The sequence below is a fragment of the Pseudochaenichthys georgianus genome, unplaced genomic scaffold, assembly GCF_902827115.2.
Source record: "Pseudochaenichthys georgianus unplaced genomic scaffold, fPseGeo1.2 scaffold_678_arrow_ctg1, whole genome shotgun sequence".
In the NCBI taxonomy this organism is placed as follows: Eukaryota; Metazoa; Chordata; class Actinopteri; order Perciformes; family Channichthyidae; genus Pseudochaenichthys; species Pseudochaenichthys georgianus.
Genome location: NW_027263232.1, coordinates 18756 through 32500, shown reverse-complemented (window position 1 = coordinate 32500; position 13745 = coordinate 18756). Strand labels below are relative to the sequence as shown.

The window sequence follows — 13745 nt, the reverse complement described above, 5'->3', positions numbered from 1 at the left end:
TCATCTGCTTCTCCATGCCCTGTTCCCTGTATATTGATAACACTTTAGCAGGACAGTACACATACTTCCCTGCTACTCCTGGGAATCCTGTGTGAATGTGAGGACTGTTTGCTTGAGTTCCTTTCTGCAAAATCCGCATTTTCGGCCTTTGTGCTCGGGCTCACTGTTCTTCCTCTTTAGCTGGACTCTCGCCTCCACCCTTTGCTTCATAGCTTCCAGTTCCCGTGGAAAGAAAGCTGTCTCGGCAAAGTCTACAAAGGGCATTTTAGGGTCTGTCAGACCTTCAGCACCATAAGTTTTAAAAACTTTGGTGGAGCAGTAGAAGTATCTGACAGTCCCCTGCATATAGAGTTGGTGGATGGAAGAGCCATCATTTTCAAGGCGGGCCTTTGGTTGGCCGCAGGAAAGACACCTTTTTGTCTGTTTCTTCTTCTGTTGTTGTTGTTGTTGTTGTTGTTGTTGTTGCTGCTGCTGCTGCTGGTTGGCCATAATGCTTCTGACCAAATTCTCAACATGTTCTAGTGTCAGAGGTGTGGCTGGGGTCTGAACAGGAGGTGTGGGGTTGGCATGGTAACAGCTGGCACCCTTGTGGTCTCACTACCCTCTGTGAGAGAGTGCCAGAGGACCTGCCTCTCTTGCAGTTTCTCCGGGCTGATGTTTATGGAGGAGCTGGTGTTCAGAAGCTTGCTGAGATGCTTCACATACTGACAAATGTGGTGTTTTGTAGTTGGGTGAAGCATGCTGTTTGGGTCTGTGCAGGAGTCGAGCACGAGAGCAGCATAGTCCTTGTCCACAAGCTTGAGCATGTCCTTCTGACTATGGTGTTTGTTGAGCAGGTTGTCAACAGCCTGCCTCATAGGGCAGCGCTTGTGGTCCAACACAAACACCCTCCCACCAGTCTTCACAGGTCCAGTGCGAGCCGCAGTTGGCGAGGACAGCAGAGGCAGAGACTTCAGACATGTGGTTTCTATAACAACGAAAGAGAGATATTCATTAATGTCTAAGAAAACAAAGGTTCTTTATAGAAATAAATGATTGGAATCCAGTCACTGATGCTGAAGGACTATTCACTACTTTGTCTGGGCGTCTAAAGTGTACCTGGCTCTGTGTGAGGCTCCGGAGCTGTTCCTGCAGTCACCTCTCGTTTGACTGAAGGAGGGTTTGCAGGAAACTGAAACAGCTTGGTTGGGGGATGGAGGGTGGCTGGAGAAGCTCAGACTGGGCAGTGGGGTTGCTGCTTTGAGGAGGTGTTTCCAGGGCCTGGGTCAAGTCTGCCTTGCTCCTGTGCTTATCCCAGTCTAGAGGAACTGGGCGGCAATCGGGCTCCACATATTCCAGGCCAAACTTCTCTCCAGTGTCTCTGTGAGGGAGATGAAAAGCAGGATACTTTACATGCCCAAACACCTGCTGAGAGACTTCATTGATCTCGCCCATCAATGCTGGATCAAAGACGGCTGGAAGTTTGACATCTGGCTGTTTCAGGTCTACCAGTCGCTGGTAATTCCACCGCGCCACCCCCGTCATCGCCTGAGCTTGAAACAGCTCTGTGGAAACACGTGTGCCAGTGACCCACTGAGCCTGGTGGAAGTGATAGCCTTCCTGCTGGGACGTGCCTCTGATGGGGATCCACACAGGAACTCTGGCTCCTTCACCTGGCACATGGTTCAGCTGCAGCGTTCCTCCATGCTGTACATGATCCCTCCTTCCACCTCTGGATCGCTCAGGCAACCTTGCAGGATGTGTATCCGCTGAATACGCCAGCATTTCAGCATCGAGGCTTTGAACAGAGGGCGCCCATTAGGGTCTGTTGCAAGGTGGAAGGGCTGGAAGACCCCCTCCACTCTCTTGACGAGCTCCTCGGGATGTGGGATCCTGATCCTGCAGTGCTCACGTGTGTGAAGCTTTGTTGGGTTGGCAGGCTGGATTCTACAGAAGGCATAGGCATCTTTAAGCCTCTGCAGGTCGTCCTGATCCACCACAGAAAAGGCTGCAGACAGGAACTGAGCAAAGAGCTGTAGAGGGGATGATGCTCGGACACACACTCACGCATCAACCGCCTCAAACAATGGAACAGGTCGAGCTTGATGAGCATGTTCGCATTGAAGTTGGACCGTGATGCACATGTGTTGAGCACGTCACCGGAAGTAGCTTGAGCAGCAATGGCATCAGATGTCATCCAAGCATCCCAGTCCAGATGCTCCCCTTCACACGACTCTGACACCCGAAAAGCTGCACAGCAATCCCTGAAAAAAGAAATAAAGACAGTAGAGTAAAGCCTTAAATGTTAAAACAATCATAACAATCACTGTACAATCACATGTATGCACAGAAATATACTTATTTGTATGCGTTATATTTATTTTTAGCAATTATTATCAATTGATACATGCAGTCATGTGTATTCAGTCATGACAGTATCATTATGTGTATGAGCTAAATGAATGCAGAGCTGTTATTTCATCAAATGTTAAACGTATGTATGAAATAATATTGATCCGAACATACCTGTCTACCCACTGTGCCTGAAGAAAACATTTATACTTATCAGGTTGGTGAAAACAGGATGAGGTGGCCGAGTGGTTAAGGCGATCGACTCCTAATCCATTGTGCTCTGCACGTGTGGGTTTGAATCCCATCCTAGTCGTCTTAAGGTTTAGTTCAATGAAGCTGATGCAATATGGCAAAAAGCCTGTGATTTCGGCTTCAGTACAACAGGTAAACTGAACAAAAGACAGTTGAGGCCACCGAAAAACCAGGCGGAATGCTCTCCTTGTTTCGACAAGTCTGTTGTGGGCTACCTGTCCTTCCATAATGCCATGTCCCAAATTTCCATATTGTCGGCTTGTAAGTGAGGAAATCGTTGTTAGACTTTGTGGTCTCGCTATCAGGTTGGCTGGAAAAGTTGAACATCCAGAAAATATCATAAATCTTACAATTTTTACCTTATATATCCTGAACTGAAATACTAAAGTTTTGTGGAGAATGTGGGCATCGATCCCGCTACCTCTCGCATGCTAAGTGAACGCTCTACCATTTGAGCTAATTCCCCTATACAACAATGCTCTTGTAGTACTTCTAAGTTGTTTTCTCCAACTCTCCTCCATGCCATTCCTTTTGAGGGCCTACATAAACACTCTGAATCATGACCTGGCTCTTACGTTTACTGGAAAACTGGTGAAAACAGTGGCCGAGTGGTTAAGGCGATGGACTGCTAATCCATTGTGCTCTGCAGGCGTGGGTTCGAATCCCATCCTCGTTGTAGTAAGGTTTAGTTCAATGAAGCTGATGCAATATGGCAAAAAGCCTGTGATTTCGGCTTCAGTACAACATGTAAACTGAACAAAAGACAGTTGAGGCCACCGAAAAACCAGGCGGAATGCTCTCCTTGTTTCGACAAGTCTGTTGTGGGCTACCTGTCCTTCCATAATGCCACGTCCCAAATTTCCATATTGTCGGCTTGTAAGTGAGGAAATCGTTGTTAGACTTTGTGGTCTCGCCATCAGGTTGGCTGGAAAAGTTGAACATCCAGAAAATATCATAAATCTTACAATTTTTACCTTATATATCCTGAACTGAAATACTAAAGTTTTGTGGAGAATGTGGGCATCGCTCCCGCTACCTCTCGCATGCTAAGCGAACGCTCTACCATTTGAGCTAATTCCCCTATACAACAATGCTCTTGTAGTACTTCTAAGTTGTTTTCTCCAACTCTCCTCCATGCCATTCCTTTTGAGGGTCTACATAAACACTCTGAATCATGACCTGGCTCTTACGTTTACTGGAAAACTGGTGAAAACAGGAGGAGGTGGCCGAGTGGTTAAGGCGATGGACTGCTAATCCATTGTGCTCTGCACGCGTGGGTTCGAATCCCATCCTTGTCGTAGTAATGTTTAGTTCAATGAAGCTGCTGCAATCTGGCAAAAAGCCAGCGATTTCGGCTTCAGCACATCAGGTAAACTGAACAAAAGACAGTTGAGGCCACCGAAAAACCAGGCGGAAGGCTCTCCATGTTTCGACAAGTCAGTTGTGGGCTACCTGTCCTTCCATAATGCCACGTTCCCAATTACCATATTGTTGGCTTGTAAGTGAGGAAATCATTGTTAGACTTTGTGGTCTCGCTTTCAGGTTGGCTGGAAAAGTTGAACATCCAGAAAATATCTTAAATCTTACAGTTTTTACCTTCTATTTCCGGAACTGAAATACTAAGGTTTTGTGGAGAATGCGGGCATCGATCCCGCTACCTCTCGCATGCTAAGCGAGCGCTCTACCATTTGAGCTAATTCCCCTATACATCAATGCTCTTGTAGTACTTCTAAGTTGCTTTCTCCAACTCTCCCCCATGCCATTCCTTTCGAGGGCCTACATAAACACTCTGAATCTTGACCTGGCTCTTACGTTTACTGGAAAACTGGTGTAAACAGGATGAGGTGGCCGAGTGGTTAAGCCGATGGACTGCTAATCCATTGTGCTCTGCACGCGTGCGTTCGAATCCCATCCTCGTCGTAGTAATGTTTAGTTCAAGAACCTGCTGCAATATGGCAAAAAGCCAACGATTTCGGCTTCAGCACACCAGGTAAACTGAACAAAAGACAGTTGAGGCCACCGAAAAACCAGGCGGAATGCTCCCCTTGTTTTGACAAGTCAGTTGTGGGCTACCTGTCCTTCCATAATTCAATGTTCCCAATTACCATATTGTTGGCTTGTAAGTTAGGAAATCGTTGTTAGACTTTGTGGTCTCGCTATCAGGTTGGCAGGAACAGTTGAACATCCAGAAAATATCTTAAATCTTACAGTTTTTACCTGAAATAGATTTCCTGAACTGAAATACTAAAGTTTTGTGGAGAATGCGGGCATCGATCCCGCTACCTCTCGCATGCGAAGCGAGCGCTCTACCATTTGAGCTAATTCCCCTATACAACAATACTCTTGTAGTACTTCTAAGTTGTTTTCTCCAACTCTCCTCCATGCCATTCCTTTCGTGGGCCTACATAAACACTCTGAATCTTGACCTGGCTCTTACGTTTACTGGAAAACTGGTGAAAACAGTGGCGGAGTGGTTAAGGCGATGGACTGCTAATCCATTGTGCTCTGCACGCGTGGGTTTGAATCCCATCCTCGTCATAGTAAGGTTTAGTTCAATGAAGCTGATGCAATATGGCAAAAAGCCTGTGATTTCGGCTTCAGCACACCAGGTAAACTGAACAAAAGACAGTTGAGGCCACCGAAAAACCAGGAGGAATGCTCCCCTTGTTTTGACAAGTCAGTTGTGGGCTACCTGTCCTTCCATAATTCCATGTTCCCAATTACCATATTGTTGGCTTGTAAGTGAGGAAAACATTGTTAGACTTTGTGGTCTCGCTATCAGGTAGGCAGGAAAAGTTGAACATCCAGAAAATATCTTAAATCTTACAGTTTTTACCTTCTATTTCCTGAACTGAAATACTAAAGTTTTGTGGAGAATGCGGGCATCGATCCCGCTACCTCTCACATGCTAAGCGAGCGCTCTACCATTTGAGCTAATTCCCCTATACAACAATGCTCTTGTAGTACTTCTAAGTTGCTTTTCTCCAACTCTCCTCCATGCCATTCCTTTCGAGGGCCTACATAAACACTCTGAATCTTGACCTGGCTCTTACGTTTACTGGAAAACTGGTGAAAACAGGATGAGGTGGCCGAGTGGTTAAGGCGATGGACTGCTAATCCATTGTGCTCTGCACGCGTGGGTTCGAATCCCATCCTCGTCGTAGTAATGTTTAGTTCAATGAACCTGCTGCAATATGGCAAAAAGCCAACTGATTTCGGCTTCAGCACACCAGGTAAACTGAACAAAAGACAGTTGAGGCCACCGAAAAACCAGGCGGAATGCTCCCCTTGTTTTGACAAGTCAGTTGTGGGCTACCTGTCCTTCCATAATTCCATGTTCCCAATTACCATATTGTTGGCTTGTAAGTTAGGAAATCGTTGTTAGACTTTGTGGTCTCGCTATCAGGTTGGCAGGAAAAGTTGAACATCCAGAAAATATCTTAAATCTTACAGTTTTTACCTGAATCTATTTCCTGAACTGAAATACTAAAGTTTTGTGGAGAATGCGGGCATCGATCCCGCTACCTCTCGCATGCTAAGCGAGCGCTCTACCATTTGAGCTAATTCCCCTATACAACAATGCTCTTGTAGTACTTCTAAGTTGTTTTCTCCAACTCTCCTCCATGCCATTCCTTTCGAGGGCCTACATAAACACTCTGAATCTTGACCTGGCTCTTACGTTTACTGGAAAACTGGTGAAAACAGGACGAGGTGGCCGAGTGGTTAAGGCGATGGACTGCTAATCCATTGTGCTCTGCACGCGTGGGTTCGAATCCCATCCTCGTCGTAGTAAGGTTTAGTTCAATGAAGCTGATGCAATATGGCAAAAAGCCATGTGATTTCGGCTTCAGCACACCAGGTAAACTGAACAAAAGACAGTTGAGGCCACCGAAAAACCAGGCGGAATGCTCCCCTTGTTTTGACAAGTCAGTTGTGGGCTACCTGTCCTTCCATAATTCCATGTTCCCAATTACCATATTGTTGGCTTGTAAGTGAGGAAATCGTTGTTAGACTTTGTGGTCTCGCTATCAGGTTGGCAGGAAAAGTTGAACATCCAGAAAATATCTTAAATCTTACAGTTTTTACCTTCTATTTCCTGAACTGAAATACTAAAGTTTTGTGGAGAATGCGGGCATCGATCCCGCTACCTCTCGCATGCTAAGCGAGCGCTCTACCATTTGAGCTAATTCCCCTATACAACAATGCTCTTGTAGTACTTCTAAGTTGTTTTCTCCAACTCTCCTCCATGCCATTCCTTTCGAGGGCCGACATAAACACTCTGAATCTTGACCTGGCTCTTACGTTTACTGGAAAACTGGTGAAAACAGGACGAGGTGGCCGAGTGGTTAAGGCGATGGACTGCTAATCCATTGTGCTCTGCACGCGTGGGTTCGAATCCCATCCTCGTCGTAGTAAGGTTTAGTTCAATGAAGCTGATGCAATATGGCAAAAAGCCTGTGATTTCGGCTTCAGCACACCAGGTAAACTGAACAAAAGACAGTTGAGGCCACCGAAAAACCAGGCGGAATGCTCCCCTTGTTTTGACAAGTCAGTTGTGGGCTACCTGTCCTTCCATAATTCCATGTTCCCAATTACCATATTGTTGGCTTGTAAGTTAGGAAATCGTTGTTAGACTTTGTGGTCTTGCTATCAGGTTGGCAGGAAAAGTTGAACATCCAGAAAATATCTTAAATCTTACAGTTTTTACCTTTTATTTCCTGAACTGAAATACTAAAGTTTTGTGGAGAATGCGGGCATCGATCCCGCTACCTCTCGCATGCTAAGCGAGCGCTCTACCATTTGAGCTAATTCCCCTATACAACAAGAGCATTGTTGTATAGGGGAATTAGCTCAAATGGTAGAGCGCTCGCTTAGCATGCGAGAGGTAGCGGGATCGATGCCCGCATTCTCCACAAAACTTTAGTATTTCAGTTCAGGAAATAGAAGATAAAAACTGTAAGATTTATGATATTTTCTGGATGTTCAACTTTTCCAGCCAACCTGATAGCGAGACCACAAAGTCTAACAACGATTTCCTCACATACAAGCCAACAATATGGAAAATTGGGACGTGGCGTTATGGAAGGAAAGGTAGCCCACAACAGACTTGTCGAAACAAGGAGAGCATTCTGCCTGGTTTTTCGGTGGCCTCAACTGTCTTTTGTTCAGTTTACCTGGTGTGCTGAAGCCGAAATCACAGGCTTTTTGCCATATTGCATCAGCTTCATTGAACTAAACCTTACTACGACGAGGATGGGATTCGAACCCACGCGTGCAGAGCACAATGGATTAACAGTCCATCGCCTTAACCACTCGGCCACTGTTTTCACTAGTTTTCCAGTAAATGTAAGAGCCAGGTCAAGATTCAGAGTGTTTATGTCGGCCCTCGAAAGGAATGGCATGGAGGAGAGTTGGAGAAAACAACTTAGAAGTACTACAAGAGCATTGTTGTATATGGGAATTAGCTCAAATGGTAGAGTGCTCGCTTTGCATGCGAGAGGTAGCGGGATCGATGCCCGCATTCTCCACAAAACTTTAGTATTTCAGTTCAGGAAATATAGGGTAAAAACTGTAAGATTTAAAATATTTTCTGGATGTTCAACTTTTCCTGCCAACCTGATAGCGAGACCACAAAGTCTAACAACGATTTCCTAACTTACATGCCAACAATATGGTAATTGGGAACATGGAATTATGGAAGGACAGGTAGCCCACAACTGACTTGTCAAAACAAGGGGAGCATTCCGCCTGGTTTTTCGGTGGCCTCAAATGTCTTTTGTTCAGTTTACCTGGTGTGCTGAAGCCGAAATCACAGGCTTTTTGCCATATTGCATCAGCTTCATTGAACTAAACCTTACTACGCCGAGGATGGGATTCGAACCCACGCGTGCAGAGCACAATGGATTAGCAGTCCATCGCCTTAACCACTCGGCCACTGTTTTCACCAGTTTTCCAGTAAACGTAAGAGCCAGGTCAAGATTCAGAGTGTTTATGTCGGCCCTCGAAAGGAATGGCATGGAGGAGAGTTGGAGAAAACAACTTAGAAGTACTACAAGAGCATTGTTGTATAGGGGAATTAGCTCAAATGGTAGAGCGCTTGCTTTGCATGCGAGAGGTAGCGGGATCGATGCCCGCATTCTCCACAAAACTTTAGTATTTCAGTTCAGGAAATATAGGGTAAAAACTGTAAGATTTAAAATATTTTCTGGATGTTCAACTGTTCCTGCCAACCTGATAGCGAGACCACAAAGTCTAACAACGTTTTCCTCACTTACAAGCCAACAATATGGTAATTGGGAACATGGAATTATGGAAGGACAGGTAGCCCACAACTGACTTGTCAAAACAAGGGGAGCATTCCTCCTGGTTTTTCTGTGGCCTCAACTGTCTTCTGTTCAGTTAACCTGGTGTGCTGAAGCCGAAATCACAGGCTTTTTGCCATATTGCATCAGCTTCATTGAACTAAACCTTACTATGACGAGGATGGGATTCAAACCCACGCGTGCAGAGCACAATGGATTAGCAGTCCATCGCCTTAACCACTCCGCCACTGTTTTCACCAGTTTTCCAGTAAACGTAAGAGCCAGGTCAAGATTCAGAGTGTTTATGTAGGCCCACGAAAGGAATGGCATGGAGGAGAGTTGGAGAAAACAACTTAGAAGTACTACAAGAGTATTGTTGTATAGGGGAATTAGCTCAAATGTTAGAGCGCTCGCTTCGCATGCGAAAGGTAGCGGGATCGATGCCCGCATTCTCCACAAAACTTTAGTATTTCAGTTCAGGAAATCTATTTCAGGTAAAAACTGTAAGATTTAAGATATTTTCTGGATGTTCAACCGTTCCTGCCAACCTGATAGCGAGACCACAAAGTCTAACAACGATTTCCTAACTTACAAGCCAACAATATGGTAATTGGGAACATTGAATTATGGAAGGACAGGTAGCCCACAACTGACTTGTCAAAACAAGGGGAGCATTCCGCCTCGTTTTTCGGTGGCCTCAACTGTCTTTTGTTCAGTTTACCTGGTGTGCTGAAGTCGAAATCGTTGGCTTTTTGCCATATTGCAGCAGGTTCTTGAACTAAACATTATAACGACGAGGATGGGATTCGAACCCACGCGTGCAGAGCACAATGGATTAGCAGTCCATCGCCTTAACCACTCGGCCACTGTTTTCACCAGTTTTCCAGTAAACGCAAGAGCCAGGTCAAGATTCAGAGTGTTTATGTAGGCCCACGAAAGGAATGGCATGGAGGAGAGTTGGAGAAAACAACTTAGAAGTACTACAAGAGCATTGTTGTATAGGGGAATTAGCTCAAATGGTAGAGCGCTCGCTTTGCATGCGAGAGGTAGAGGGATCGATGCCCGCATTCTCCACAAAACTTTAGTATTTCAGTTCAAGAAATATAGGGTAAAAACTGTAAGATTTAAGATATTTTCTGGATGTTCAACTTTTCCTGCCAACCTGATAGCGAGACCACAAAGTCTAACAACGATTTCCTAACTTACAAGCCAACAATATGGTAATTGGGAACATGGAATTATGGAAGGACAGGTAGCCCACAACTGACTTGTCAAAACAAGGGGAGCATTCCGCCTGGTTTTTCGGTGGCCTCAACTGTCTTTTGTTCAGTTTACCTGGTGTGCTGAAGCCGAAATCACAGGCTTTTTGCCATATTGCATCAGCTTCATTGAACTAAACCTTACTATGACGAGGATGGGATTTGAACCCACGCGTGCAGAGCACAATGGATTAGCAGTCCATCGCCTTAACCCCTCGGCCACTGTTTTCACCAGTTTTCCAGTAAACGTAAGAGCCAGGTCAAGATTCAGAGTGTTTATGTAGGCCCACGAAAGGAATGGCATGGAGGAGAGTTGGAGAAAACAACTTAGAAGTACTACAAGAGTATTGTTGTATAGGGGAATTAGCTCAAATGGTAGAGCGCTCGCTTAGCATGCGAGAGGTAGCGGTATCGATGCCCGCATTCTCCACAAAACTTTAGTATTTCAGTTCAGGAAATCTATTTCAGGTAAAAACTGTAAGATTTAAGATATTTTCTGGATGTTCAACTGTTCCTGCCAACCTGATAGCGAGACCACAAAGTCTAACAACAATTTCCTAACTTACAAGCCAACAATATGGTAATTGGGAACATTGAATTATGGAAGGACAGGTAGCCCACAACTGACTTGTCAAAACAAGGGGAGCATTCCGCTTGGTTTTTCGGTGGCCTCAACTGTCTTTTGTTCAGTTTACCTGGTGTGCTGAAGCCAAAATCGTTGGCTTTTTGCCATATTGCAGCAGGTTCTTGAACTAAACATTACTACGACAAGGATGGGATTCGAACCCACGCGTGCAGAGCACAATGGATTAGCAGTCCATCGCCTTAACCACTCGGCCACCTCGTCCTGTTTTCACCAGTTTTCCAGTAAACGTAAGAGCCAGGTCAAGATTCAGAGTGTTTATATCGGCCCTCGAAAGGAATGGCATGGAGGAGAGTTGGAGAAAACAACTTAGAAGTACTACAAGAGTATTGTTGTATAGGGGAACTAGCTCAAATGGTAGAGTGCTCGCTTAGCATGCGAGAGGTAGCGGGATCGATGCCCGCATTCTCCACAAAACTTTAGTATTTCAGTTCAGGAAATAGAAGGTAAAAACTTTAAGATTTAAGATATTTTCTGGATGTTCAACTTTTCCAGCCATCCTGATAGCGAGACCACAAAGTCTGACAATGATTTCCTCACTTCCAAGCCAACAATATGGTAATTGGGAACGTGGCATTATGGAAGGACAGGTAGCCCACAACTGACTTGTCGAAACAAGGAGAGCATTCCGCCTGGTTTTTCCTCAACTGTCTTTTGTTCAGTTTACCTGGTGTGCTGAAGCCGAAATCGCTGGCTTTTTGCCATATTGCAGCAGCTTCATTGACCAAACTAAACCTTAGTACGACGAGGATGGGATTCCAACCCACGCGTGCATAGCACAATGGATTAGCAGTCCATCGCCTTAACCACTCGGCCACCTCCTCCTGTTTCACCAGTTTTCCAGTAAACATAAGAGCCAGGTCAAGATTCAGAGTGTTTATGTAGGCCCTCGAAAGGAATGGCATGGAGGAGAGTTGGAGAAAACAACTTAGAAGTACTACAAGAGTATTGTTGTATAGGGGAATTAGCTCAAATGGTAGAGCGCTCGCTTAGCATGCGAGAGGTAGCGGGATCGATGCCCGCATTCTCCACAAAACTTTAGTATTTCAGTTCAGAAAATCTATTTCAGGTAAAAACTGTAAGATTTAAGATATTTTCTGGATGTTCAACTGTTCCTGCCAACCTGATAGCGAGACCACAAAGTCTAACAAAGATTTCCTAACTTACAAGCCAACAATATGGTAATTGGGAACATTGAATTATGGAAGGACAGGTAGCCCACAACTGACTTGTCAAAACAAGGGGAGCATTTCGCCTGGTTTTTCGGTGGCCTCAACTGTCTTTTGTTCAGTTTACCTGGTGTGCTGAAGCCGAAATCGTTGGCTTTTTGCCATATTGCAGCAGGTTCTTGAACTAAACATTACTACGACGAGGATGGGATTCAAACCCACGCGTGCAGAGCACAATGGATTAACAGTCCATCGCCTTAACCACTCGGCCACTGTTTTCACTAGTTTTCCAGTAAATGTAAGAGCCAGGTCAAGATTCAGAGTGTTTATGGAGGCCCTCAAAAGGAATGGCATGGAGGAGAGTTGGAGAAAACAACTTAGAAGTACTACAAGAGTATTGTTGTATAGGGGAATTAGCTCAAATGGTAGAGTGCTCGCTTAGCATGCGAGAGGTAGCGTGATCGATGCCCGCATTCTCCACAAAACTTTAGTATTTCAGTTCAGGAAATAGAAGGTAAAAACTGTAAGATTTAAGATATTTTCTGGATGTTCAACTTTTCCAGCCATCCTGATAGCGAAACCACAAAGTCTAACAACGATTTCCTCACTTACAAGCCAACAATATGGTAATTGGGAACGTGGCATTATGGAAGGACAGGTAGCCCACAACTGACTTGTCGAAACAAGGAGAGCATCCCGCCTGGTTTTTCCTCAACTGTCTTTTGTTCAGTTTACCTGGTGTGCTGAAGCCGAAATCGCTGGCTTTTTGCCATATTGCAGCAGCTTCATTGAACTAAACCTTAGTACGACGAGGATGGGATTCCAACCCACGCGTGCAGAGCACAATGGATTAGCAGTCCATCGCCTTAACCACTCGGCCACCTCGTCCTGTTTCACCAGTTTTCCAGTAAACGTAAGAGCCAGGTCAAGATTCAGAGTGTTTATGGAGGCCCTCGAAAGGAATGGCATGGAGGAGAGTTGGAGAAAACAACTTAGAAGTACTACAAGAGTATTGTTGTATAGGGGAATTAGCTCAAATGGTAGAGTGCTTGCTTCGCATGTGAGAGGTAGCGGGATCGATGCCCGCATTCTCCACAAAACTTTAGTATTTCAGTTCAGGAAATAGAAGGTAAAAACTGTAAGATTTAAGATATTTTCTGGATGTTCAACTTTTCCAGCCATCCTGATAGCGAGACCACAAAGTCTAACAACGATTTCCTCACTTACAAGCCAACAATATGGTAATTGGGAACGTGGCATTATGGAAGGACAGGTAGCCCACAACAGACTTGTCGAAACAAGGAGAGCATTCCGCCTGGTTTTTCCTCAAGTGTCTTTTGTTCAGTTTACCTGGTGTGCTGAAGCCGAAATCGCTGGCTTTTTGCCATATTGCAGCAGCTTCATTGACTAAACTAAACCTTACTGCGACGAGGATGGGATTCGAACCCACGCGTGCAGAGCACAATGGATTAGCAGTCCATCGCCTTAACCACTCGGCCAAAAATGGGGCAAAAGGGACTGCTAGGTGGGGGAAAGAAGAGGAAAAGGAGGGGGGAAAGGGAGGGGGAAGAAAGAAAGAAAAAAGTAGACTTTATAGTACTCTAAGGCCAATAAACCCATTTCATTTTCATCGATTTACAAAATGTTGAAACGTTTAGCATAGAAAAACACAAGTAAACGTATGCTTTCCCATATTGTTTTTATTATTTCTGGAATGCCATGATAACGATAAACATCTTATACAACATTATTATGAACACACAGATAAAAGGGATACATTATATACAAC

At 44.9% G+C, this 13745-nt stretch overlaps 20 non-coding genes across 20 annotated transcripts; 9 read left to right on the top strand and 11 right to left on the bottom strand.

Moving 5' to 3' along the window:
- The first annotated feature begins 2562 nt into the window (after nucleotides 1-2562).
- Nucleotides 2563-2644, top strand: trnar-ccu (transfer RNA arginine (anticodon CCU)). The gene has a single exon. It is a non-coding gene; the product is annotated as a tRNA-Arg (tRNA).
- A 533-nt stretch (nucleotides 2645-3177) lies between these two features.
- On the top strand, nucleotides 3178-3261 carry trnas-gcu (transfer RNA serine (anticodon GCU)). The gene has a single exon. It is a non-coding gene; the product is annotated as a tRNA-Ser (tRNA).
- A 538-nt stretch (nucleotides 3262-3799) lies between these two features.
- On the top strand, nucleotides 3800-3881 carry trnas-gcu (transfer RNA serine (anticodon GCU)). Its single transcript has one exon. It is a non-coding gene; the product is annotated as a tRNA-Ser (tRNA).
- Nucleotides 3882-4213: 332 nt separating this feature from the next.
- trnaa-agc (transfer RNA alanine (anticodon AGC)) lies at nucleotides 4214-4286 on the bottom strand. The gene has a single exon. It is a non-coding gene; the product is annotated as a tRNA-Ala (tRNA).
- A 135-nt stretch (nucleotides 4287-4421) lies between these two features.
- trnas-gcu (transfer RNA serine (anticodon GCU)) lies at nucleotides 4422-4503 on the top strand. Its single transcript has one exon. It is a non-coding gene; the product is annotated as a tRNA-Ser (tRNA).
- Nucleotides 4504-4838: 335 nt separating this feature from the next.
- Nucleotides 4839-4911, bottom strand: trnaa-cgc (transfer RNA alanine (anticodon CGC)). Its single transcript has one exon. It is a non-coding gene; the product is annotated as a tRNA-Ala (tRNA).
- Nucleotides 4912-5662: 751 nt separating this feature from the next.
- Nucleotides 5663-5744, top strand: trnas-gcu (transfer RNA serine (anticodon GCU)). Its single transcript has one exon. It is a non-coding gene; the product is annotated as a tRNA-Ser (tRNA).
- A 336-nt stretch (nucleotides 5745-6080) lies between these two features.
- trnaa-agc (transfer RNA alanine (anticodon AGC)) lies at nucleotides 6081-6153 on the bottom strand. The gene has a single exon. It is a non-coding gene; the product is annotated as a tRNA-Ala (tRNA).
- A 135-nt stretch (nucleotides 6154-6288) lies between these two features.
- On the top strand, nucleotides 6289-6370 carry trnas-gcu (transfer RNA serine (anticodon GCU)). Its single transcript has one exon. It is a non-coding gene; the product is annotated as a tRNA-Ser (tRNA).
- Nucleotides 6371-6703: 333 nt separating this feature from the next.
- trnaa-agc (transfer RNA alanine (anticodon AGC)) lies at nucleotides 6704-6776 on the bottom strand. Its single transcript has one exon. It is a non-coding gene; the product is annotated as a tRNA-Ala (tRNA).
- A 135-nt stretch (nucleotides 6777-6911) lies between these two features.
- Nucleotides 6912-6993, top strand: trnas-gcu (transfer RNA serine (anticodon GCU)). The gene has a single exon. It is a non-coding gene; the product is annotated as a tRNA-Ser (tRNA).
- Nucleotides 6994-7325: 332 nt separating this feature from the next.
- On the bottom strand, nucleotides 7326-7398 carry trnaa-agc (transfer RNA alanine (anticodon AGC)). Its single transcript has one exon. It is a non-coding gene; the product is annotated as a tRNA-Ala (tRNA).
- A 25-nt stretch (nucleotides 7399-7423) lies between these two features.
- On the top strand, nucleotides 7424-7496 carry trnaa-agc (transfer RNA alanine (anticodon AGC)). The gene has a single exon. It is a non-coding gene; the product is annotated as a tRNA-Ala (tRNA).
- Nucleotides 7497-9673: 2177 nt separating this feature from the next.
- trnas-gcu (transfer RNA serine (anticodon GCU)) lies at nucleotides 9674-9756 on the bottom strand. The gene has a single exon. It is a non-coding gene; the product is annotated as a tRNA-Ser (tRNA).
- A 534-nt stretch (nucleotides 9757-10290) lies between these two features.
- Nucleotides 10291-10378, bottom strand: trnas-gcu (transfer RNA serine (anticodon GCU)). Its single transcript has one exon. It is a non-coding gene; the product is annotated as a tRNA-Ser (tRNA).
- A 531-nt stretch (nucleotides 10379-10909) lies between these two features.
- trnas-gcu (transfer RNA serine (anticodon GCU)) lies at nucleotides 10910-10991 on the bottom strand. The gene has a single exon. It is a non-coding gene; the product is annotated as a tRNA-Ser (tRNA).
- A 538-nt stretch (nucleotides 10992-11529) lies between these two features.
- On the bottom strand, nucleotides 11530-11611 carry trnas-gcu (transfer RNA serine (anticodon GCU)). Its single transcript has one exon. It is a non-coding gene; the product is annotated as a tRNA-Ser (tRNA).
- Nucleotides 11612-11745: 134 nt separating this feature from the next.
- Nucleotides 11746-11818, top strand: trnaa-agc (transfer RNA alanine (anticodon AGC)). Its single transcript has one exon. It is a non-coding gene; the product is annotated as a tRNA-Ala (tRNA).
- A 944-nt stretch (nucleotides 11819-12762) lies between these two features.
- trnas-gcu (transfer RNA serine (anticodon GCU)) lies at nucleotides 12763-12844 on the bottom strand. The gene has a single exon. It is a non-coding gene; the product is annotated as a tRNA-Ser (tRNA).
- A 534-nt stretch (nucleotides 12845-13378) lies between these two features.
- Nucleotides 13379-13467, bottom strand: trnas-gcu (transfer RNA serine (anticodon GCU)). The gene has a single exon. It is a non-coding gene; the product is annotated as a tRNA-Ser (tRNA).
- Nucleotides 13468-13745: the final 278 nt, after the last annotated feature.